At 45.9% G+C, this 26,897-nt stretch overlaps 1 long non-coding RNA gene across 2 annotated transcripts in view; it reads right to left on the bottom strand.

Moving 5' to 3' along the window:
- Nucleotides 1-15,366: 15,366 nt before the first annotated feature.
- The window catches only part of LOC309521568, a 503,597-nt gene continuing 492,066 nt past the window's right edge, over nucleotides 15,367-26,897 (bottom strand). The window contains exons 2-3 of one of the 2 annotated variants that reach the window (XR_014214720.1): nucleotides 16,024-17,518; nucleotides 15,367-15,736 (exon numbers count right to left, since the gene is read on the bottom strand). This is a non-coding gene — a long non-coding RNA (uncharacterized lncRNA). Of the gene's footprint in view, nucleotides 15,747-16,023; nucleotides 17,519-26,897 lie in introns of both variants that reach the window. The other variant, XR_014214721.1, reaches the window with a different exon arrangement.

Raw genomic sequence — 26,897 nt, 5'->3', positions numbered from 1 at the left:
AAGTTGGGAAAGTGTTTGAGTTAAGAAGTCCCCTGGCCCAAATATTATTCACTACAGTTATGAACTCATAGTGCTCAGGACAAATGAGAAGGGCTCTTGATGTGTTAGGAAGTTAGGAATGAAGAATGGGAACGGAAAGAGGAATGGAGCCCATTGATGGATTATCTATCAAAGTATCACCCATACATGAAGTCGCGGGCAGGATTTGAAATATAAGCAGTGGATTACTGAAAGATCAAATGAAAGGTGAAGTTCAGATAATAAAATCATATGTATTGTAAAAGGTAAAGTTAAAGGGACACCTGACCATTAGGTCCAGTCGTGACCGACTCTGGGGTTGCGGCGCTCATCTTGCTTTATTGGCCGAGGGAGCTGGCGTACAGCTTCCAGGTCATGTGGCCAGCATGACTAAGCCGCTTCTGGCGAACCAGAGCAGCGTACGGAAACACCGTTTACCTTCCCGCCAGAGCAGTACCTATTTATCTACTTGCACTTTGATGTGCTTTTGAACTGCTAGGTGGGCAGGAGCAGGGACCGAGCAACGGGAGCTCACCCCGTCACAGGGATTTGAACCGCCGACCTTCGAATCGGCAAACCCTAGGCTCTGTGGTTTAACCCACAGTGCCACCCGCGTCCCTATGTATTGTAAAATAGCTAATAAAAAGAAGTAAAAAACAAACAAACATCAGAAAGCAGGGGTGGGAAGTCAAGAATAAATTCATGTTGAAATTCTTCTTTTGTATATTATGATGAACGTTTTGGAATATTTTTGGAGATTTGATAAAAATGATATATATAGGAAGAGTGGTGTTTGGAAGGGGTGATTCAGCCTTCTTCTACCCATTTGCTGCCTCGGAAAGGTTTGGGGAGAAAAACAGTCAAAAGGGGAAGGGGTCAAGCAGCCCTTCTCCTCTGGCATTCTTCTGCTAAAACTGGCAGCCTCTTGCAGCTGCTTTTCAGCAAATGCAAGAAACCACCAGGGGACTGTTCACACATCTACATTTGTGTAGCATCTACATTTCTGGCTCTTGCCAGCTGGCTGTAGGCAAGGCTCTCATCTCTCAACCTTTGCTCTCTGTCAACTGCAGGATGGGTATAGTAACGCTGAACTGCCTTCCAGCATTACCAAGCTGCTTTGCGGAAAGCACAAAGCACCTTGAAAACTTGGGTACATCCATACCATACATTTAAAGCACACACTCCCTGAAAGAATCCTGGAAACTGCAGTCTACCCATCACAGAGCTACTGTTCTGCACGCACGTAGCAAGCTACAGTTCCCAAGATTCTTTCGGAACTTTAAATGTATTGTGTGGATGTGAAACATAAATCCCAGGCCGTATTAACTTCCCTGGCCAATTTTGAGAGAGGTTACTCACTAAAATGAGGGACGTGGGTGGCGCTGTGGGTTAAACCACAGAGCCTAGGACTTGCCGATCAGAAGGTTGGCGGTTCGAATCCCCACGACGGCATGAGCTCCCATTGCTCCGTCCCTGCTCCTGCCCACCTAGCAGTTCAAAAGCACATCAAAGTGCAAGTAGATAAATAGGTACCGCTCTGGCGGGAAGGTAAACGGTGTTTCTGTACGCTGCTCTGGTTCGCCAGAAGCGGCTTAGTCATGCTGGCCACATGACCCAGAAGCTGTAAGCCGGCTCCCTTGGCCAATAAAGTGTGATGACTGCCACAACCCCACAACTGGACCTCATGGTCAGGGGGGTCCCTTTATTTTTACCTTTACTCACTAAAATGGCCTGCCAGCATATAGTTTGGCCACAGATACCATTTTCTGCACAACTCTTCAGGCCCTAATTCAGTGGTTCTCAAACTTTGTTCTCTGGGCCACACTTCTGGAATAAAAATTTGCTCGCAGCACACCAAATCTTTTCTTGGTAAGAAATACATTAGAAAACAGAAAGAAAGAACTCCTAGCAGTGCTTGATTTGTAACATAGAACACAACTACTTTATAATATGATCATGGGACATCCAGAAAGTATAAACCAATGCAGTTACATAATAACACAAATCATTCCCAAATATAATATTGGTGGTTCTTGAATCTTCCCACCACTCATGCCAAACTCTCCTGCCACACCAGTGTGGTGCGTCAGACCCTTTGGGAACCACTCCTCTAGGTTGTTAACTTGGAGAAGGTGGGCATGCAGCCTCTCTCATGGAGCCAGGCTTGGGGACTTCTAGCTGCAGGCCCCCTCACTGGAAATAACACACACTGTTTTTAATTCAGTCGCTGAAAGGTATCCCAAGCCTCAAATATTCTGTATTCTGTACAGTACTTCATATGGGATGAATCCAGCTAATTCACATTGCTATTGCACAACAGAACATGTCTCCTATTCCTTTACTTGTGCACCCTCCAAACTGCCCCCAAATTTGCTGCAGAGTGTTGCAGAAATCCCAGAGCAAATCTGGGGACTGCATTCACTTGCAGCGGGAGAAAAGGAAAAGGGATTTCTGTTACATGAGCAGAAAGCATTCTCCTTGCACAACAACCCTGTATGATTAAGTATAGGAGAAGAGAGAATTCTAAAGTAACTTCGGCTAACATGACTTCCCTCTCCCGCCCCAAAATATTCCCACTCATTGATGCTGCTGGAATAAGTGTGTTGTTGTTGTTGTTTTGAACAGGAAGAATAGAATGTTTTTTACAGGTTGTCATTCAAGATTCAACCTTATAATTTGTCACAGAGGGATCCTTCTGTGTCAGATTATAAAGTGAAATGTGACTGTGCTCAACATCAAAAATATCAGGTGCAAATTCTAAAATTCTGCTATGATTTGAACTGGTACAAGAAGAGACTACAGTTCTTAGACAGTGCTACAATAATTATTAACAACAACAACAATAGTAACAATAGTAAACCAGGTCTCCCTCCAACTTGCTAAGTGTGGTATATGCTTTATGTGTTACCATTTACCTTTACAACAATCCTGTGAGGTTGGTTTGGGTGAGAAATGGGAGAGTCACCCACGAGCACACCATTGAGCAAAGCATTCAAGTCCCACACTGTCTTCTGCTGCAGCCAATCCAAGGGCCATAGCTCAGTGGTACAGCATCCGCTATGCATGCAGAAGGTCACAGGTTCCATCCCCAGCATCTCCAGGTAGGGCTGGGAGAGATGCGTGCCTGAAACCCTGAAGAGCCACAGCTGCTCGGTGTAGGCAATATTGAGCCAGGTAATGGGCAAAGGATCTGGCTTGGTATAAAGCAAGTTGTTGTTGGGCTCAAACTCCGTCAGCCCCAGCCACACAGGAATGAGAGAGTTGCAGTCTAAAATTTTCTGGAGGACATCATGTTGCCTACGCCTGTGCTCTGTCACAGGGAAATTATTTGCCTACCATGCCAAGCCTAAAGTAGCTGGGCAGCTCTGCATCTCCTTCATCATCAACCTCATTCAAAGACTGAAATGCTAAGAGCTGTTGACAACAAGGACTCTTCACATTTATCACTTGGTAATTCTTGCAATGCGTGGACTAGCTACGGTTTAAGCTCCATGAATGGGTCTTCCTTATAATTCTTTCTTCACCTCCCACAAAGCATGACACCAAGGAAATATGGTTCACACATGCACACAATCATCTGGTGCCGTGCGGCATCTAGCAGGGATTTGTAGGCATGAATGAGGCATCAGAGATTAAAAGCTGGCTATGGAGCTCCCATGATTGCCTCAAACAAAGCTTTTCCTACAGAGGCCATCATCATATGTTCATTCAGCCATAATTCAATCACAACTCACGAGCAATGGGAAACCGAGCAATATCCATGCATGTGTGAATCAGGAAGGATGAGTTTACCTATTTTTACAGGAAGCTCCTTCTCCACCATTTATCATGAAGCCTCCTTTCCCTTCTCTTCTCTGGCGTGGTGCTCCTGTGCTTCTTAAGGTGGATCTTATATATATACATTTTCCTCGCCTGCTACTCAGTCCGTATTTAGCTTTCTATATTATCGATCACAGCCTTAACACTTCCTTTCTGTGGCCACTTGATGCAGTTAGTAAAACATTGAGATTAATAGCTTTGCTTTTTAAAAAAAAACAGCAGCAGCAGCAGCAAATAACATTAGGAGGCTGCTCTAAGGACCTGTCCCTCTTTCTGCCAGATGCAGTCAGAATCCACACTTGGAAAGAAAAAGGTTTCCAATCACACCTTAGGAGAGAGCGTTCTGAATGGGGCCTCATGCAATCAGGAAGGCTGCTGGATTTGATTTGATTTTTCGCAGGGAAGCATGGGGATAGCCAGTGCCAGCCCCAAGACATTTTCCTGCCCAAAGTACGAATGGTCCACCACTTCCTCTGCTATGGTCTTTCAAAAGTCTTGCTGCACCATTCAGACACCAATCCCTGTCTTCAACTACTCTCCCCCCCCCCTTCAATGCTGCTGCCTGAAACAGGCTGCTTCACCCTTCTACATGGGGTGGGAGTGGGAGTCATTCTGCATTCAGTTAAAGGTAAAGGGACCCCTGGCCATTAGGTCCAGTCGTGGCCGACTCTGGGGTTGCGGCGCTCATCTCGCTTTATTGGCCGAGGGAGCCGGCGTACAGCTTCCAGGTCATGTGGCCAGCATGACTAAGCCACTTCTGGCAAACCAGTGAACGGAAATGCCCTTTACCTTCCCGCCTGAGCAGTACCTATTTATCTACTTGCACTTCATGCTTTCGAACTGCTAGATTGGCAGGAGCAGGGACCGAGCAACAGGAGCTCACCCCATCATGGGGATTTGAACCGCCGACCTTCTGATCGGCAAGTCCTAGGCTCTGTGGTTTAACCCACAGCGCCACCCGCGTCCCTTCTGCATTCAGTTACTGGTGCCCAAATCGAGGGAACACGCACATCAGCAAACAGACAGTACCAAGCACTCCTTTGCTGCTCCCAGCCTACTGTTGCGATGGAGGATGTGTGCATATGGTGGGGTTAAAGCTAGCAGAGAGTTGTGCATGGCCACCAGATGTTTTTAAAGAGGGGGCACCCAGTGCTCAAATTAGACAGGGACAGGTAGAGGGGTGTTCTCACATAAACCACGAGTCCCACTTCCTCCCGATTTCAGCCAAATCATGCCCACTCTAGACACCGCAATAAGTTAGGAACCCAGGCCCAACGTGGATGCAACCAGCAAAAACCTCAATAAAGAATGCCAAGCCCATTAAACCAACTGATTAAATCCAGTTTAGGAAATAATGTTAATAAAATATAACACACACACACACACACATATACAGTACCAAGCACTTGGCGGTGGACTGCGTCTAAGTCATTCTCAGAACAGATCCATTGAAAATTGAAGGACTGAACTAACTCAGTGGGTCTACTCGGAGTATGGCTTACTCAGATACATGCAAGCCATTGACAGGATGTTGGAATGAAGAAGTAGCACATTTGCTTCTTATTGAACCATCTGGGAGCAAACATGCCATCCCGTTATTTTATTTTTTTTTCATCTTTGTAAGTAGAAAAGAGAGAGAAGGAAACCCAACAACTTGGAAATTTGCTTTTTATAAATACCAGTGGAAGACAAACATTTAGAGAAATAGTGTAATGTACAGGAGGGGGTCATTCTCTTGCAGCAATGCTCAAACGACTGGGAGAGGCAGGCAGAGAGTTCCCTGTTCCCCCTTAGATCTTGAGTTGTTGTTGTTTTTAAGAAGGAGACAAGGGAACATGATTTGGCTACAACTGGGAGAAGTCAGAGGTCGTGCAATTCACAAAGCTTTTTCCTTCAATCTTTCTACCCTATTATTTGCTTTGCAAGCATCCCAGCCATGATGAACCCCATGACTAGGTCAGGGAATGTTGACTATATACATTCATGTGAAGGCATTGAGAAGGGGCATCACACACGTATCACACAGAGGATTTTGTCGGTCACCCGGTCAACACACACACAATCTCCATGTCAACAAAGACTAGGCAATGTACACAACACCCAGTTTATGTTGCCAATGTGTGCACCGCCTCTGACATCACTTAAAGATGGTGCACGTTGCCTCATTTGGCGCGAACTATATCAACCCCCATTTAAATGCCACCCATGTCTACACATCATTTGAGATCCCTTGTCAAGTCCTTACTCACGCCTTATTTTAGTTTGCTACACTTGCTTGATCTGTCCCCTCCTATCCATCTTCCTACATTCTCACCCACAGTATCAAAATTAAGATGGTAGGCTCCTTAGGGCAGAGATCTGTGCTTTTAAAAGAAAAAAGAAAATGCTAATCGCTATAGTTTAAATCCTGCCGACACGTACCTGGGAGTAAGTCCCACTGAATACACAGGGACTGACTTCGGAATAAACACACATAGAGTTGCACTGCTAATCACCATACATTGTTGCTGCTATTATTGGGAGGAATCTGTGCTTTTTTAAAAAAAATTGCTCTCTGAAATAGCATGTGCTAAATTATTATTATGTCTGGCATTGCACTAGGCAGGAACAGGAGTCCCTGCCAACAGTTTGCTATCTAGAAAATAAGGCACAGCAGGGAAAGGGTTGCAATAGGGATGTGCATCGATGACACTATATACGTAATGAATAAATATAGGCAATTGCTGGTGTTAATGCACATTTGCAATTCAACTTGCTACACACACACACACACAAGTAGGCAGGCATGCCATTCAAACAGAAACCCACAAGGCCGCAACTGTATATTATAACCTTCCATAAGGGAACAGAAAGAGACACCCTGACCATTTAAACCTGGAACGTGAAGAGTTCCAAACCGCAGCGCACTCAAGTGCTCTTACACACACACACACACACACACACACACACACACACACCGGATGTGCAAACGGAGAGAGACCAGTGGAAACGCCAAGGCCAATTTCATTAACAGTATCTCAGAGGGAGGCAATAATGATAGTGGCAGCTTTGCAAGACACTCTGGTGTTGATTAGGGAAGCAATCGGATACCGTACAGCTGAACTGTGTTAATGGAAGAAGAGGAGGAGGAAAGGTAGACGGCAAAGTGGAGGTGTGGGGGGGGAGAGAAGAGATACATGGACACAGTAGCTGGCATGGTTACTAACTTTGCCCCACATAGAAGCCACAGAAGCACAGCAAAGCATCATCAGCCACCAGCAGACCCCCGTCTGCCTTGTCTTAAGAGAGAAGGCCAAGATCCTGCCTGGCAGGCGAGAAAGGGTTAACCCTACCCCCAAACCCAACATCAAATAGATTGCAGGGGGGGCAATGGGGGAATGGAGGGAATGAAGGACAGGATAGAATAATCTAGCAAAAGGGCTTAATCCCTTTTATATATATATATATATTCTGCACACAGGATGAGAGATGAACTCTCCTATCTGTTCAAGCAAAAACCTTCCCCTCTTCTCTCTTCTCCCTCCTCCCCCCCACTCTAGGGAGGACCTGAAGGACATCCAAGCTTTCCCCCCCCCATCACATTCCAGCATAATAATAAAGTTTGCTTGCTTGCAGGGAGGGCTTTCTGCACCATCAAGAGAGGGCCGTGGATATGTTTTACTCTAAGCCAGTTAAGCAGCCGAAGCTATTTTTAGGAAAGAGAAGGAAAAGTTGGGGAGGGGGGGAGAGGAGAGGAGAAGAAGAGGAAGAGGAGGAGGAGGAGGAGGAGGAGGATGAGAACGCAGCGACGGCAGCAAAGCTGTCTCGTTCCTTACCTTAGAATTTAGCACTCCTCATAATAAGCCGGAACAGATGCTCGCCACCGGGAACCAGACAGCGATGTGAACAGCAGTAAAACCAGCACGAAAATATTAAGTAAATAAAAAGGAGACCGCAATCTGGGCTTAGGACTACCGGCTGGTCCTGAGAAGAGGAGGAGGAGGAGGAGGTGGAGGAGGAGGACGAGGCAGCAGCAGCATCAGTGCGCACATTAACTCCGCTTGCGGTCCAGGCTCAAAATGATTCTGTGGCTGTCTGCAGAGAGGCAGGCGATGGGGAGAGCATCATCAGCCATGCAGCAGCTGCCAGAGCCTATGAAACAGCAGTGCTTTGGCGCGCGCATACCGCACACAGAAAAGAGGCACACACGCGCTCTCGCCCTCTCTCTCTCACACACACGCGCGCACACACTTATGCACGCACACGCGCTCGCGCAAAGATGGCTTTCGCTTCCTTTGCCAGTTTCTCCTTCACCTAAGCGTTTGCCCCCCGCGCCCCAGAGCAAGCGGGCGCTGATGGAAACTGACCGGAGGTTGAAGGCAAGGCCCCGAGGGCCTGGCTTCCAATGCAGGAGAGTGGAGGAGGGGAAGGAAGGAGGGAGGGAGGGAGGGAGAGAGAGAGAGGCAGCTGTGGATCTTATTTTACCTCCGCGCAAAGGCTATCGCAGGACAGCCTCAGCAGGTCAGCCAAGGCCTGCAAGCAAGTCTGGCCAATGAACTGCGAATTGTAGCTGCAATATTTTCACTCTCTCCGTGTGTGCATTTGTACCCTATATAAATATATAAAATATAAGCACACACATATATTCCTTTCAAAGCCTCCCTCCTCCAATGCCCAGTGGAAGCGTCTGAGACTCAAACACAGAAGGGTATTAAAAGCAGATTAGCTGTTGGAATCAACCATTCTGTTTCTCCCCCCACCACTTTTTTTTTTAACAGAAGACAACTGCAGCCAACACACACACACAACTTCAGCCCTTCGCTGTGTGATCTGGCAGCTGCCTAGCAACTGGAAGAAGAGCAGTGGAAATAAATATACTGTATACATGCACAGGACTATACCCCAGTCCTTGTGCACCTGTCTTCTTCTTCCCTCATTTGAGTGGATGCTTCTTCGTTTTATAAGTCTCTAATGTATGTTATAAGGACTTTTCCATTTAATAAAAAGCACCCTCTTTCAAAAGGCATTTGCCATCTGTGTGTGTGTGTGTGTGTGTGTGTGCGCGCGTGTGTGTGTGTGTGTGTATGTATGTATGTATGTATGTATAGAGAGAGAGAAAATAAACCCCTGAAGTTAAGAAATGGCTGTATGGAAACACTTTCAATTTAAATAATAAATGGAAACACTTTCAATTTAAATAATAATATGCATCTAATGAGGCACTAAGTTAAAGTCACTTAGCAGTACATTTCCTCCTCTCCAGAAATGTTTTCTCGCCAGCAGGATGTTGTTGTTGTTGCTGCTGTTGTTGTGCAAAAGAATGCATAAACAGGTTGCAGGTAACTTGGTTGCGCAATAGATTACACAATCTGTTGCTCCACAAGCCTCCTTTAGCACAACTGTTGCATGGGGTTCCTCTGCTACGCAAGGTCAGAACCCGCTCCTCTGCTGGCTGAAGAGCCCTTGCACCACAGAACAGAGACAGCTGGCTGCATGGCAACACTTGTTAGATTTCTTACCCGCCCTTTCGCCAACAGTTCCTGGGGCAGGGGGTGGGCGGCAATAACTTATTTATTTGTACAGTGGTACCTTTGGTGGCGCTGTGGGTTAAACCACAGAGCCTAGGACTTGCTGATCAGAAGGTTGGCGGTTCGAATCCCTGCAATGGGGTGAGCTCCCGTTGCTCAGTCCCTGCTCCTGCCCACCTAGCAGTTCGAAAGCATGTCAAAGTGCAAGTAGATAAATAGGTACCCCTCCAGCGGGAAGGTAAACGGCGTTTCCGTGCACTGCTCTGGTTCGCCAGAAGTGGCTTAGTCATGCTGGCCACATGACCCGGAAGCCGTACGCCGGCTCCCTCGGCCAATAAAGCGAGATGACCGCCGCAACCCAGAGTCAGTCACGATTGGACCTAATGGTCAGGGGTCCCTTTACCTTTACCTTTTTACCTTGGATTACATATACTTCTGGTTACAGACTCTGCTAACCCAGAAATAGTGCTTCAGGTTAAGAACTTTGCTTCAGGATGAGAACAGAAATTGTGCTCCGGCGGCGTAGCTGCAGCAGGAGGCCCCATTAGCTAAAGTGCTGCTTCAGGTTAAGAACAGTTTCAGGTTAAGAACAGACCTCCAGAACGAGTTAAGTACTTAACCCGAGGTACCACTGTACTTCCAAAAATCTCTGTGACTACCGATACCTCCCGCTTGCGGTGTTGTTAGTGCTGTTTTGATTACGTAAGCAATGGCACTCACAGCATGAATATATCTCTCTCAATATTCCTTACCCAAACCTCACCATGAAATCCCATGGTGGGTTACAACAATTAAAAAAAACACTGGTATGAACATCAATTAAAACAAGTCAGTTGGCATCTGTTTGTCTTGGGAGACAATGGAGGAGTGTGCTTTTGGGGGTGAAGTCAAGCTGCTGGAAGTTTGCAGCACCCGCTGTGACTGTAGAGACAAATGCAGGAGAGACATGTTTTGTTGCAGCTGGGATAGAGAATGAGTCTGGTTGTGCTGATGCAGAAGAATTCCCTCTCCTAGCAGAGTGCGCCATTTTAGGGGGTGATTTTTGCAAATTTCTTCAGTGAGAGTCTTAAAAATATGTTTTTGGGTGTGAGGAATTCAAATCTACCTTGGTTCTCAAACTTAATCCATTCCGGGAGTCTCCAAACCAGGTCGGGGAACAGCGGGATGGCAGCGCTGCGCCTCCCTGCTGTCCCCCAAGCTTGTGGGCTAAAGGCTGCTGCCTGCAAGCCTTGTGAGCCCACAGGAACTGCCCCCGGGTGCGCAAGGCTTGTGGACACCTGCCCGAAGCACGGGGTGTCCTCTATAAATATTTATAGATAGGTAGCCATGTTGGTCTGCCATAGTCAAAATAAAAAAAATCCTTCCAGTAGCACCTTAAAGACCAACTAAGTTAGTTCTTGGTATGAGCTTTCGTGTGCATGCACACTTCTTCAGATTCTGTTTCAGTGTATCTGAAGAAGTGTGCATGCACACGAAAGCTCATACCAAGAACTAACTTAGTTGGTCTTTAAGGTGCTACTGGAAGGAATTTTTTTATTCTAAATATTTATGTTTCCTTTGCACTTAAAATGAATGGGGTAGAACAATGTAATGATGACATAATTTATGTAATTCATTATATAAATGTACATAGTTACTTATTTAAGACCTGTAATTTTGTCACAGTGGACAGCAAGGTGAAAAACAGTTTTGGGCAGAGGCCGAACTGCAGTGAAACAGAGACAGCACTGCAGGGTGGAACTGAAAACTAGACCTACAGTACTTACATTACTACTTAGGGATATGGGTGGCGCTGTGGGTTAAACCACAGAGCCTAGGACTCGCTGATCAGAAGATCGGTGGTTTGAATCCCCTCAACGGGGTGAGCTCCTGTTGCTTGGTCCCAGCTCCAGCCAACCTAGCAGTTCGAAAGCATGTCAAAGTGCAAGTAGATAAATAGGTACTGCTCCGGTGGGAAGGTAAATGGTGTTTCCGTGCACTGCTCTGGTCGCCAGAAGCGACTTAGTCATGCTGGCCACATGACCTGGAAACTTTCTGCGGACAAACACCAGCTCCCTCAGCCAGTAAAACGAGATGAGCACCGCAACCCTAGAGTCGTTCACGACTGGACTTAACTGTCAGGGGTCATTTACCTTTACCTTTCCATTACTACTTGGGCCCCACCTCCCACCTTTCCCCAGGTTTCAGCTCTAGGGAGAAGAACTGAAGCTCATTTCAGCTCATTCAGCTCATTAGATTCCAGAGCTTTTATAACAAAAGCATAAACATCCCTCCCCCTTGGTTCATTGCAGTCCCAACAGAAGTATGAGTTTCATATTTACCCTCAAGCACCCAAGCTTATTCCTGAGCTCCTCACACTCAGCTTGAAGCAGGCAAATCTCTAGCCAGTCCTTAAAGTCAGAACAAGACTGGCCAGCAATGTTCTGCATCTTTGGGGTCTGCTTGTGGACCAGGTCCATTTTCTTCTTTGGCCGAGTTTTTTTTAGCCGCTGATCTTGATGGCTGCTTGAATGAGGAGGAAATGGAGGAAAATAGAAGAGAGCAGGGAATAGAGTTAATTGTTGTTGTTTAGTCATTGTGTCCGACTCTTCGTGACCCCATGGACCAGAGCACGCCAGGCACTCCTGTCTTCCACGGCCTCCCGCAGTTTGGTCAAACTCATGCTGGTAGCTTCAAGAACACTATCCAACCATCTCATCCCCTGTCGTCCCCTTCTCCTTGTCGTCCCCAACATCAGGATCTTTTCCAAGGAGTCTTCTCTTCTCATGAGGTGGCCAAAGTCTTGGAGCCTCAGCTTCAGGATCTGTCCTTCTGGTGAGCACTCAGGGCTGATTTCCTTCAGAATGCTAGGTTTGATCTTCTTGTAGTCCATGGGACTCTCAAGAGTCTCCTCCAGCACCATAATTCAAAAGCATCAATTCTTCGGTGATCAGCCTTCTTTATGGTCCAGCTCTCACTTCCATACATCACTACTGGGAAAACCATAGCTTTTACTATACGGACCTTTGTTGGCAAGGTGATGTCTCTGCTTTTTAAGATGCTGTCTAGGTTAGAATCAATATCATTGAGGAGTTTTACCTTGTCCTACATTTACGGGGGAGGATTATGGTTGGTCCCTGCCAGTCCAAGTTGGGGGAAAAGGTGTGCTGGCATGGCGACAGTGGCCCCACATCCACATTCCACATGCCTCTTTCCCCAGCTCGGGCTGGCAGCAGCTCAGGCTGTCCTCTTTATTGCTCTTCAAGATATGGCAACCCTAACTGGGGCAAGTTCTCCCCAACTGATGAGAGAATTCCAGCAGAAATTTAAAATCACAAAGCATGCAGCAAGTTTCACTAAAATAGTCATTTTCAATGTACACATTCCCCTAATGTATGCATTTCCCCCCCTAAGCGTTGGTTGGTTGGAGAACTGCATCACAGAATGTGCATAAGTGCAATTTTCAAAAGATGGCTGTGTTTTGGTTCCCACATTGCTTCAGAAAGTGCTAATTTGATAGATTCACTTTCAGATGGGAACCAAATCAAATTTCTCTCCCATCCCTAGTATGAGAGGAAAAAGAAATTGCTCTGTTGGTGGGTATATAAAGAGAGAGTAAATGTGTGCATATTGATTAGGTCATTTTTAAAGCATTCAATTTTTAATTTCCATTTCCATTTTATTCTGTGTCTCTTTTTCATTTAGCTGATGATTTTACATATTAATAATGGTATCAGACAGTATTTCATCAGCCTACAATTTTTCTATGTATTCTCTGTGTGTGTACGCACACACACATGCATATACATAAATACACATACATAAAGCCTGCTGCCACTACACGGGAGATGTAAAATAAATTGGCCCAGCCCCATAGCTTGACCAATTGAAGTTAGGGGCGGCTAGGAGCTAGGTAGAGTCATACACCTAAAAAAATTGTAGACTCACATGCTGACCAGCTTCTGATTTTACTGTATTTTTTGCTCTATAAGACTTCCCTCCTAAAAAGTAAGGGGAAATGTGTGTGCGTCTTATGGAACGAATGCAGGCTGCGCAGCTATCCCAGAAGCCAGAACAGCAAGAGGGATTGCTGCTTTCGCTGCGCAGCGATCCCTCTTGCTGTTCTGGCTTCTGAGATTCAGAATATTTTTTTTCTTGTTTTCCTCCTCCAAAAACTTGTGGTCTGGTGCGCCTCATAGAGCGAAAAATACGGTACTTGAAATGTTCGGGTTTTGCTTCTCAGAAGTATGTAAAGGCAAGAATTGGGCGGGGGGAGCCCCAGCACGCTCTGGCTGAAAAAAAAACTCCAAATGTTACACTACTTTAAGATCTCTTAGTGGCATATTTGTTACACTGGCAAAAATGCTCTGTGCCAACAGGACCTTGCTGAGCAAGAGAATGCATAAGCAGCTACAGTGGTACCTCTGGTTAAGAACTTAATTGGTTCCAGAGGTCCGTTCTTAACCTGTTCTTAACCTTGAAGGGGGAGAGGACAGATTACCCCACCTAGGCCTGTGTAGTAGTCCCCCCAACTAGGCCCCAAGAGTTTTCAAATTTCTTTCTTTGAGGATGCAAACCTAAAATGCATTAGCTTTGCTGTATAACAAAAAGTAGCTGAAAGTGGTAAACCAAGTTACCACTGTAAGGTATTATTTAATGGTACTAAGAGCCATTATAAAATTGGTGAATTAATTGAAAGGTTAAAAATTGCTTAGAAACATAAAGAGTAGCTTCCTATTTAAAAGGTCAGTCTATTGACGCTTATATAGTGGTACCTTGGTTTAAGAACAGCTTTGTTTATGAATAAGTTGGATTAAGAACACTGCAAACCCGGAAGTAGGTGTTTTGGTTTGTGAACTTTGCCTTGCATGCAGAACATGTTTCGCTCCCTGTTGAGTGTGTTCCATTTGTAAATTGAGTCCCCTGCTGCTATGGGAAAGCACGTCTTGGTTTAAGAACGCTTTGGTTTAAGAACGGACTTCCGGAACGGATTAAGTTCGAAAACCAAGGTACAACTGTATATTGAAATAAGTGTGTTGAATCAAAAGTCTTAACAAAACATCCTTAAACAATGAAAAGGCAACAATCATTTCATTTCCTACACCCTTTATTTTACACCACTGTAAATTGTAAAAAATAAATAATTGGTGTTTGCTATTTAGATCAATCCGTATAGCTCATTGAGTAGAGCACGAGACCCTTAATCTCAGGGCCGTCCTTTGAGCCCCACGTAGAGCAAAAGATTCCTGCAGGGGCTGGACTTGAAGACCCTCGTGGTCCCGTCTAACTCTTCCATGATTCTGTAATCTAAGGACATTGCTTTCAAGTGAAATCATTCTCTGCGCACTCAAACACAGCTCAAACACTTTCAAAGGTTTTAATAAAAAGTAATATTTATTAAATAGTTTTCCAGATGAAATACATTGTTTCCGAGAGATTTGCATGGGGAAATCTTTTTGATTCCTCAACAATAAGGGGCAGTGGGGTGAGGGAGGCCAGGGCCACATCCACACCATGAAGCCACTTTAAACACTCATGGCTTCTTCCCCCAAAGAATCTGGGAGCTGTAGTTTGAAAAGGGGGCAGAGAGTGGTTAGGAGACCCCCTGTTCCCCTCCAAGAGCTACAATTCCCAGAGTTCCCTGGCAAAAAGAGAACTCTACCCCTACCCCTGACGCTAACCCTAACTCTAACCCTAACCCTTAACCTTTAACCAGAGCTACAATTCCCAGAGTTCCTTGACAAGAAGGTAACCCTACCCCTACCCCTGACGCTAACCCTAACTCTAACCCTAACGCTAACCCTTAACCCTTAACTAGAGCTACAAATCCCAGAGTTCCCTGACAAGAAGGGAACCCTAACCCTAACACTACCCCAGCTCAACCCTACCCCTACCCCTACTCTACCCCTACGCCTACCCTACTCCTAATCCATACCCCTACCCCTACCCCTACCCTACCCCTATGCCTACCCTACTCCTAATCCATACCCCTACCCTACCCCTACCCCTACGCCGACCCTACTCCTAATCCATACCCCTACCCCTAAGACTAAGCCTAACCCACCTAACAACTCTCTGTTCCCTTAACCACCTACAGTTCCCAGAATCCCTGAGGGGAAGCCATTCCTGTTCAAAGCGTCTTCATAGCACTTCCAATGGACGGTGCGGGTGCGCCTAATGTAGCCTAATGTTTCCTCCCTCATTTTCTTCTCTCTCCCCACTGCCCCATCACTTGCAATGCAGCAGATGTCCGCCTGCAGTCTTCCTTCAAAGTTCCTTCTCTCAGGTATGGCCACGGCCTTGTCCATTGTTCACTCCCAGTATTTCATGTTCATTTCTCCAACGTAAATTGGGACGTCCTGCAGTTTTCTTCATGACTTTGAAGGCTGGACTTGGGGAAAACCTCACCGGCTCTGGACATCCCTGTAAGGCAAAGGCAAACACGTGAGTGGGATGGCTCCATCCAACAGCGTCCCCCCAGACTCCTCCTCTGTTTGGCTGCCTGTTAACAAACAAGGCTTCCAAACCCCTTTGCATCCATCTCAGCCAGCGTAGCCTCGCGGCATCCACTAGCCTGAACGCCAACTCTTCCAACAGCCACCCACCAGCTACAGCCTCGCCAGGTCCATTGCCAGACATCAACCAGCTTCAGAGCTGAATATCCGTCGCCTTCCGGTAGCGATCCCACCAGCAAGTCAACTTTGTACTTGCCTTCTCCTTGCTCCACAGCATCCCAGCACCAGCCGATTGCCTCCTTCCGCTTGCCAGCTTGCTGCCACGGGGCAGGAGACCACCAGGGCTGAGTGCCACCGAGCTGCCCATTTCTCTCTGGGAAGGGCAACTGTCAAGGCTTGCGCCTTGGCCCACATTTATACCCGCTCAGCTGCCAAATGTTTTTGTGGCATCACAGTCAACCCACAGACAAAGGCAGCAGCTGGGGAGGCATCACCATCACACCCTCAGCCCTCACAATGGGGGGGGGGCGCAGCTCATTTAGCTATGCTTTACCGCTCATTGCAATGCCTTGGATACAACTCAGCTGAGGAATGGCAATGCTTATATGGTTGGTATTCTTACTCTAAAGCGAAGAAGCTGACACTAATGTTTTACTGTAGTTTTATAATTTGTTTTATAACTATTATTATTATTATACTACCTCTGGAGCCCAGCAGATAATATTTTATTCAGGTGGCGCTTTAGGATGGCAACACTTAAAGAAGTGGCAAAAGCTCTGCCCCCAAGGAGCTTGGAAGGGTGCTTATCAGCCTGGCCCAGCCAGGCCACCAGTCCCTGCCACTGGGTCCCCAGACGCTCTTCAGTGGCAGTGTCGCTTCTGAAAAGAAGCCAAGCTCACTCCCATCCTCTCAGGCCACGGATCCCTGGGGCTAATTCTGAGTTGCGTAAAGTAGTGGGCAGCTGCCACGGATGGGAGTCCAGCTGAGGTCCCATTCAAAAGCGCTGCCTGGCATCCATCAGTGAAGGACACCCAGGGGCCACTGGGAGGCAGGGAGCACGTGACGTGGTTTTGCGGGGATGGCAGTTGTCAGCACCATGCCAAGGGCTGATCCTGCCCTGAGGGGTAGCACTTACCTGAGATCAGGGTTGCGAAGAGCAAGGCGCATGGTGCACAGGCCGGTCCCTCCGATTCCAATCAAGACGAACAGAGGAATCAGCTGTGATAAACAAAACGTTTTGAGATCAAAAGCTGAAGTTGAAAACTGGAATAAGTCGCCTATGACAGTGTGTGGGGGAGAGGTCAGCTACGAATGACACCAGATTCAGGTGGAAGGCCATGTTGATCTGTCATAGTCATAATAAATAATAAGACGAAAAAATCTTTTTTAATAATTCCAGTGGCACCTTAAAGATCAGCTCAATATAAGTTTTCAAGGTATGAGCTTTCGTGTGTAATACACACTTCGTCAGATACTTCAGCCTTATAACTGTTGAGGACTGTTATGGCCAGTTGGTTCCACAGGGAAGGGCAAGGGATTCTTAAAGGGATAGATGACCAAAATTAGCTTCTAACTGCATTCTATACAGGATCTTAAAGTAGCTGTCTTATTGCAGAAGAATTTTAGAAATACACTTGAAAGAGAAGTTGCTGAATTACAACTCATTACCAAACTAAAAACTATGGAGAGACCTGATCTGAATGGAGATATTGGATTCATGTCCCATTATACATACTAAAGCTAAATTACTGGAATTATTAAAAATTCATATTCACCCAGTGCTTTTCCAGCTGCACTGGCTCCCGGTGGAGTACAGGGTCAGATTTAAGGTGCTGCTTTTGACCTTTAAAGCCCTTCATGGCCTAGGACCCTCGTACCTACTGGACCGCCTCTCCCGGTATGCCCCACAGAGAGCCTCAAGGTCCATAAATAACAACACCCTAGTGGTCCCGGCCCTAAGGAAGTTAGATTAGCCTCAACCAGAGCCAGGGCCTTTTCAACACTGGCTCCAGCCTGGTGGAACTCTCTGCCTCATGAAACCAAGGCCCTGCAGGATCTGATTTCTTTCCGCAGGGCCTGTAAGACAGAGTAGTTCTGCCTGGCCTTTGGCTTGGAGCCAATTTGATTACCTCCCCCTCTTTCTTTTTTCTTTTCTCCTCCTGTGATGAGGCTCCATTTTAATATTTTAATGTTTCAATATTTTAATGTTGTATTTTAATTTTGTTTTTAAGTTGTATTCATTCAACTTATTTTTTTATTGCTTGTTAGCCGCCCTGAGCTTGGCTGGGCATGGGGTATAAATTATTATTATTATTATTATTATTATTATTATTATTATTATTATTATTATTAATGATAAAAATTAAAATTATTATTTTTTATTACCTGCACTGATAATAGTCATTGTTCGGATGGGGGGGGGCTTTTATCTGTTTCCACATTCACACAGTCAACCAATCAGTAGCTGAACTGGATTCCACACACTCACAAAAACAAATTAACCAAAAAAGCCTCAGAAACAAAAATGCAAAATAAACAGCAAAAACAAAAGCGCCAAACTTACGCCATTCTGGAAGTCCATTTGACTTCCGAAATGTTCAAAAACCAAATCACAGCTTCTGATTGGTGCAGGCGCCCCGGAAACAATAGCAGACAGTGACATTGGACGTTTGGCTTCCAAAAAATGTTTGAAAACCAGAACACTTACTTCCGGGTTTTCGGCGTTTGAGAACCAAGGTGTTTGAGAACCAGGGGACCACTGTAATTTAAATAGAAATGAAATACCTCTAAACATGGGATGTTGGTGGCACTGTGAGTTAAACCACAGAGCCTAGGACTTGCCAATCAGAAGGTTGGCGGTTCGAATCCCCGCAACGGGGTGAGCTCCTGTTGCTTGGTCCCTGCTCCTGTCCACCTAGCAGTTCAAAAGCACATCAAGTGCAAGTAGATAAATAGGTACCACTCTGGCGGGAAGGTAAACGGCATTTCTGTGTGCTGCTCTGGTTCGCCAGAAGTGGCTTAGTCATGCTGGCCACATGACCCGGAAGCTGTACGCCGGCTCCCTCGGCCAGTAAAGCGAGATGAGCACCGCAACCCCAGAGTCGGCCACGACTGGACCTAATGGTCAGGGGTCCCTTTACCTTTACTTCTAAACATAGAGGGGAAGTCTGTGGGCAGGTGACTTGGGTGACAGGTGCTCCCTATTGATGGCACCTTCAAGGCCCCTGCTGCTCTCATTTCTTAGGGCTCCTCATCTTTAAGCTAGACTCAAACTGGGAAGCTCTTCAAACAGAGGATGGCTTAAAATAGAGGACTGTCCTGTGTTAAGAAGGGCACATGACTACCCTTACCAGAAGAAGATATTATTCAAAAAGGCACAACAGCAGGGCTGTTATGAGGTAAACTGAGTCAAACACTTCAGGTGACTGATTTTGGGTGTCATGAAGCTGTTAAGCTCTTTAACAGACTTTTGTTGAGTTTTTACTGTCAGGGTGGAGGAAGAGGCATGTATGCGTTTCTCTGCTTCAGGTGCCAAAACAACAATAACAACACCTGAGTAGCCTTGAATACTCTAGTGCAGTGTTTCCCAACCTTTTTTGGGCAAAGGCACACTTTTCTCATGAAAAAAATCTCGAGGCACACCACATTACAGCCCCGTGACATCAGCGCGCAGCGTCACACCGGGAGGGACGCACGAAGGAGGGGGGAGGGCGAGCGGAGGCAGCGGCGAGCCCCGTTCCTCCCCATCTGCCCCTTTCCGTGCAAGGAGCGCGAACAGGTGTGAGAAGGGGGTCAAACCTGCAGGCTGGCGCCAGGGAACCTCCAAGCTTTGGGGGTGGGGGGGGGAGAGGCAGCAAAGCGAGGCAGGAAGGAGAGCGCGGCTTGGCTGGGTGAGCTTTGGCAGGGGCAGGGAATGAGAGCCGCGAGGCGGGCGCTGCGGACGGAGGCGCTGCCCGCCGAGCTCGCAGGCAGCCAGGCAGGCAGACGGCGAGAGCCCCGCGCTGGGCGGCCTCTCCTCGCCGCTGCTCCGCATCTCGCCGCCCGACTCGCCCGCCTCCCTCCGGGGACGGCGCCCCAATCGAAAATTAGACTTTAAAAAAAATATATCTTTCGGATTTTTTAATTTTTCCCACGGCACACCAGGCAACATCTCGCGGCACACTAGTGTGCCGCGGAACAGTGGTTGAAAAACACTGCTCTAGTGTGCACCTTGGCTTGGTGAGGTCTCCTTTGCTGCTATACCTCAGAGAGCAAAATGTCTGGCATGGGCTGCACCACAGAGGATTGTCACTTTTCTGACTGAAAGTCTATAAGCTTTGCTCAGAATTTCAAGGGCAGAAACCCTTGTATCCGCGGCTAAGCCTGCTTTATATGGAACAGGTGGGCTGTTGCTCCTTCTGCCGTCCTCACCCCCCAGTCAAAACAAACACCTCAGCACCTCTCCAAAAACCCCTCAGGGAGACGCCCCTTCACAGATAGCAGCCGCCCTCTGCTGTTGAGTTCTGTTCCATGCAGCCGGAAGGCTCATCCTTTTATAAAAAGAGAGAGAGAGAGAAGGAGCTAGGGAAAACTATTTCCAAAGCTAGAGTCAAAGAAGGCCAAGTCAAAATCTCAGGAAGAAAATCTGACATGGCTAAAATGATTGGCTGGGCAAGCAAAGGCATTTAATGCGCCCGATTTTCAAGGCCTATACTGGTCTCAGGTTGTAATTTAGTATGAGACCCATTGAGACTTCCTTTCTCTGTATTAGGTGTCAAAAATTACAATTTTCAGCAATTTTCAGCTTGAGTCTAATGGGATTTCATGTTGGTGGCAAAAATCACATGGTTCTTTTCACATATCTACCCCATTCACACATCTTTATTCTTTGGGGGGCAGGGGGTGAATGTGCCCTAATTTATAGTCCTCTATTGAAGGGCTATCAAAGGACAGCCTTCTAACCTTTGTTTCAAGCATGGGTTCAAAAAGAGGGATTCTAGCTGAACTGCTTTCTCTCATCAAAGGTTATCTTCAAGATCTTTTCTCTGTTTCTTTGCTCCACAGACCAGGACCATGGCAGTCCATGTAGATGACTAAGCTTGTGCATTTTGCAGGCAACCACTTCTTAAAAGGGGGGAGGAGAGACTTTCAAGTTGTGTGTGTGTGTGTGTGTGTGTGTGTGTGTGTGTGTGTGTGTTCACCAGGTGAGGGGGCGAGCACATTGGAATCCATCTTGTTCCCAGTCTAACCATAGGTTCATATAGCTCAGTATTATTTACACAAGGGGTCACCAGTGTGTCAACTGCACAAGTTGTTGAAATACAACTCCCATCTTTCCTGATCGTTGACCAGGTTGAATGGGACTGATGGGAGTTGGAGTCCTAACAATACATGGAAGCTGTCCTTGCTTCCGTCCAAAATACAACATGACAGACTCTCTTACTTGTGAGATATTCATTTTTTCTTAGTCAAAATGAATTTCTTAATCTTTCTCTCTTTCTCTCTCTCTCGTGTGTATACACACACTATCAATATCTCATATACCTACCCTTTTGACTTACAAAAACAGCCACAAAAACTAGTTGTGAAATGGCTCTAGGGATTTCAGAGGGCAGTGCCATTGGATTCCAGTCAATAAGCTGCCTTTGCCTTCCATTCTGGAAAGATGGAAGGCACTTTCCCCAAAGCTATGTTTATTTCTACATCATACTGCTCATGGCATCAATCATGTCACTAACCCATCCGTGATTTGGTTTTAATAAGCAGCAGCTGCTGGAGAAAGTGAGATGAAGCAGATAGGGATTGTTGTGATGGACCGGGGGGGGAGGGGCGTTTAACTATTTGCCCCTTCACAATCTACCGTATTTTTTGTACCATAACACTCACTTTTTTCCTCCTAAAAAGTAAGGGAAAATGTCTGTGCGTGTTATGGAGGGAATGCCTACGGGTGGCATGCCTACGGATTTTCCTCCTCTAAAAACTACGTGCGTGTTATGGTCGGGTGCGTGTTATAGAGCGAAAAATACGGTAATTCCGGGGAGTAGAGCTTCCTCCTGGGGCAAACAGCACTGGGACCGTGTTCTGGATCAGAACCATGATGGGGACAAAGGGTTAAAGCCCCCCTTCCTTCAGTGCCACATGTCTCAGGCTAATTCGCTACAATTTATTTTATCTTATTTATATCATAGAAGGTCTAGTGACATGACTGACTTCATGTTGAGTCTGATGACTCACAGCACCCATATCATCTTCCTTCACCTAGATTAAACCTGTGATTTCTTCCTGACCTTCACCTCTTACTTTTAATCAGTGGTGTATAACAAACGGTATGCCTTCCTTTCACAAACGCTCACCAAAAACATGAAAAAGCAGAAGATAAATATGCCAGGTTCGCTCACATCTGGTGCTCTCCACTAAAAGCCTGGATTTTTGAAACTACAAAACAGGTTTCCCTTTGAAATGTCCATGGCTACACCACTTGGGGACTGGAATATTAACTGGCCCTTATGAACAGGCTGTGGTGCTGACCTCAAAATAAGTAATTCAACTGCAACGCCTTCAGCAAATGCAATTTTCATTCTCTCGAAACAGTTCATTTTGCTGTGAATGAACGGTGTCAGGAAAATTAAATCAAACTGTGATGCTTTACCCACTGATAGTTTGGCCAATGAATATTTAACAGGAGAGGTTCCTATTAAGCATTAACATGTCAAGTGAACGGCAGAGCAAAAGAGGGAACAAGTTGCCATATGCTTGGATTTACTCATTGATTATATGTGTGTTTGTGTATGCCTGCACTCATAATGGGTACCTTAAGAGGGGGGAAGAAAACCTTCCACTTGAAGAACATCTCAATGGTGGTTCCTGAATTACCTGGTTCGTGAGCTAGATTCAAATCTGAACTTTCAAGCCAGAGCTCCACATTGTATATCTCCAAGAAACAATTGTCAGCACAGAAGCAGGAAGCTGAGGAAGGCTTGCACTTTGACCTTCATCCAGTCAGCAGGTAGAGAAATACTCCTGAAATTCTCCAAATTTCTCTCCGGATTTTGGAGTTCCAAATTGGTGGGTCTTGTTACCGAGGTGAAATCAGCAAATTAGAAATCCACCATTGTTTGGAGTCAGGGATGGGGCGTGTTGCTGGGCCACAGCCAGCATGGGCAATGGTCAGGGCTTATGGGAGTTGTAGTCCAATCACACAGCTTATGCTTCCCTCCCTTAACTTTACAAGGATGCTTAGTAAAGTGTATTATCTAGATGTGTGGTTACCAAGGAGATGGAAAAGAGACGATATGATGGTATCTGGTTTGTCTGTGTGTCTTTAAATGGATGTGGACTGGAATGCATATGTCTGTCATGGCCTTGAGCTCAGAGGAGGAGGCAGCCAGGTACTGCAACGTGTTGTATGCCTCTGAAGGTGGTTTGGAAACTTCAGCTGGTGCAGAATTCAGTGGCCAGATTGGGGCAAGACGGTTTGAGCCTATAACACCGTCCTGGCCCAGCTGCACTGGCTGCCAGACCCAATTCAAAGTGCTGGTTTTGACCTATAAAGCCTTAAACAGCTCAGGACCACAATATCTCAAGGGCCACCTCTGTCCATGTGAACCTACTCAGACCCTGCAACCATCATCTGAGGCCCTTCTTCATGTGCCTACTCCAGGAGAGGTCTTGAGGGTGGCAACACAGGAATGGCCCTATTCTGCAGTGGCTTTCCGTTTGTGAAATACTCTCCTCTTCAGCCAGGCCTGTGGCACTGGCAGGAGAACTGCATCACAAAATTCAGAGAAGTGTGAATTCTAAAGGATAGCTGTGTTTTGGTTCAGATACTGTTTTGGGAAGTGCAAATCAGGTAGATGTCCCTTTAAATGCAACCTGAACTTCCCGATTCCTGTTTCCGAGCCCAGTCCTGGCCAAAATTTGCCCTTGCCGTGCTCCCTGATGTCACCAGGGAGAGCATGCTTATCCCTCCTCCACCTGCCACCAAATGAATGGTGAGCATCACAAGCCTCTCCTTCCCTCCCACCCACATGCCTCCCTTCCTCATTGTTTCGTGGTGCTTAATATCCAACCGGAGCACTGGGTTTGGAGGTAGGAAAGAAACCTTCCATTTCACTGCAGCCAGAAGTAAGGGCAAGAGCATTAATGAACCCAAGTCAAGTAATGTCCATTGATTTAAATAGGTCTACTCTGAGTAGGACTCGCATTGGAAGCAACCCCAAAACTCCTTTTTGAGGGGTTGTGGTGAGGTTAGGAAAGCTTTCTGGCACTGCAACAGAACCAACTCGATATCAGGCAAGTCCCTGGTTCATTGTCATGAGTTACTTCCAGTGGGAAGAATCCTGAATTTCCCCTGGAACACAAGACATTCTGTACTGTCCACAACACCTTGCTTTTCTTCTTAAGGCTCACAGAGCTTCTCGTTTTAGCCACAGTTCTGACTTTTATGGGCTTGGTCCTCTGGCACCAAAGCTCCTTTTATTCCTCTGTCCTGTGTTTTAGGCTGTGGGGCATAATTTCCTATCAGGGAAACTGCAAATAGGACCATCCTCAAGAACATTTGCCTTCAGAACCTGAGCATTTGGTTTACATTCACAAGCATAAGGTCCTTCAAATTTATACAGGTCACACAATCCACATTTTCTGGCAGTGGAATTTGGACTACCTCAGCTGGACTGGTGTACAGTATATTGGATTTGATTTGTGCTCCATCCAAACCATATGCATTTAAAACAGTTTCATACCACTTTAAACACCTGTGGCTTCCCCTGAAAGAACAGTTCCTGTGAACTGTTGTTTGCCAAAGGTGCTAAAAGGTGGTTAGGAGGTGGCTGAAAGGCACTGTTCCTGGCAAAACTGAGATCACTGATGCATACCCTCCAACATTCCTCATAAAAATAGGGACATTATTTTCTAAAGAATAGACTGTCCCTATTTTCATGTGGCATGTTGGCTGGGCTCCTTCAGAGGAAGTAGCAAACTGAATAAATTACAATGATGATAAGAGATATGTCTGTCCAAGTGGTATTGTTCTATGGGGGGGGGGTATTGTTGCGGCTAAAAGCAACAAAAAACACTTCGAGCTTTGTTTCAAAAACAGACACTTGGGACACCACCAAAGAATTGTTTTTGGAATCGCTCTCAAATCTTGGCCAAAGCTCCCAGAGAATTCATTTAGAAATGGTCTTCGTTTGGGCTTAGTCTGCTCAGAGCAGCAATTTCTGACCCAACCTGCCGCCATCACAATCCACACTGTTCCCTTTTTGCTGCAGTTTCATTTCCATCAAATGTTTTTGTTACCCTTTTCACTGTTTGTTATTTATTGTAATTAAATTTCATATGGTTCTATGTAATGTACGTTCATCTCCATGTAAAGGAAACACCAACATGCTGTAAACCAAAATCATTAGGTTTCATTTGTGGACTTAAGAGCAACCATGTGAACGAATACTAGTTGGGTTCACTCAACTGATTTCTGTTCCTGACTACAGATGAATATGCAAATTGCTTCAATTTCTACTTCCTTTTTCATTTTTGTTGGAATTCTCCAACATCCCTTATTCCCACCAGGCCGATTTTCAAAACACCTGCTCAGGTGAGTGGAGCTGGGGCAACCCCTTAAAAGCCAGCTGCCAGTATTTTGAAAATGACATGTTGTTAAGCTTACCTACCCAGGGACTGTTTAAGAACTCAGATTCCTCTTTGGACACTGAAGAGAAAACTGCAAGCAGCCTGGAGAACATTGTTATTGGGGCTGCCTAAAAATTATGCAAATAAAATATAAGGACTCTCCCCAATATGAGCTCCTGTGACTTGTAGGCAGTATATAATCGTCTCTTGCAAGCTTTCTCTCTTTTCCAGGTTTGCAATGCCACAGCTTGGGCCATCTGCATCTCTCAGCTTCTCAGCTCTAGCAACTGACCTGTGAGATTCTGGGTTGCTTATCCATATGTTGTTGGACTTCAACTCCCATGAGCCCCAACCAGCACTACCAGGAATTATGGGAGATGTAGTCCAGCAACATCAAGAGGGCCCACAGGTTAGCCACCACAATCTATGCAGCGCCATCTGCTTATGTGATGCCTTATTAAGGAAACAGAAGCAAAAATGATTGTTCCTTGCCCTCAAGGAGCTTACACTCTGAATTTTGATGTTTGGGAATACAGAACAAGGGCAACAAAGCAGACAAATGAGGTAATTTACTGCCCATGGTAGCTTAAAGATGAACTGAAAATATTTCATTTAATTACATTTTACTAAGGAGGGAAGTCTGTGAAGAATTTAAGGTGTAGTACTAGCAGGACAGAGCATTGGAGTCATCACTTTCGTTATCTAACCCAAACAGTACACTCTGATTTAAGTCGTCAGCAGCATGGTATAGTTGAGAAACGTTTTCTTTCTTTCGTCTTCTTCTACACCAAATCAAAGCTCAGATGCTTTGACTGTTTTCCACCTCCAAGTAAAAAATGCATACCCATTTTCTATCTTGCTTTGATCGGTAACTTTGTGGTTTATTCCAGCCTCTTCCTATTAGAAGTTTGCTCTGAGCAAAGCAGGGTGCTGTATACAATTCTTTTCAAACATCAAAACCATGCAACTTACCGTTTCCATTTCCAACCCCCTAAAGCAATTGACAAAGATGAGTTATGAGTCCACTAAATGCCTGCACGCCTGGACAATCTGCTTCCTTGATCAGTTCCTAGGATTTATCTGCCCTCCTTTTCCTGCGTCGGCCGTGTGAAGCTGTCGGTGCTTTGTATCGTTCACCAAAATAGGGATCGCAACCGATGGTTGCATAAACCGAGAAGGTGATTGTGGTACATGGCTTATGTTGCTTCACAGCTACATAGTGACCCGCTGGCCTGTGTCTGTCCCATGGCTATATTTAGCAAGGTATACGAGGCACAGGGACATATCAGAGAGGCTATGGGTGGGTGGGGGAATTCCCAAAGTTAATTCTGTTTTCCCATTTTTGTTAAAAGCCACACTTCCTGCTTTTCTCTCTCCGTTACTTGCTAAATGCAATAAATGGAAATGGAAAATATCATCGGAAGGGCACGCACACATCCAGCAAGGCATTCCCTTCCACACTTCTTGGAATTCTTACAATTCATTGGTAATAATTGTGTTGTTTAAAGGAGCA

Source organism: Podarcis vaucheri, assembly GCF_965113315.1.
Source record: "Podarcis vaucheri genome assembly, chromosome: 16".
NCBI lineage: Eukaryota > Metazoa > Chordata > Lepidosauria > Squamata > Lacertidae > Podarcis > Podarcis vaucheri.
The sequence above is the reverse complement of the archived record's forward strand: the minus strand, read 5'-3'. Positions and strand labels throughout refer to the sequence as shown.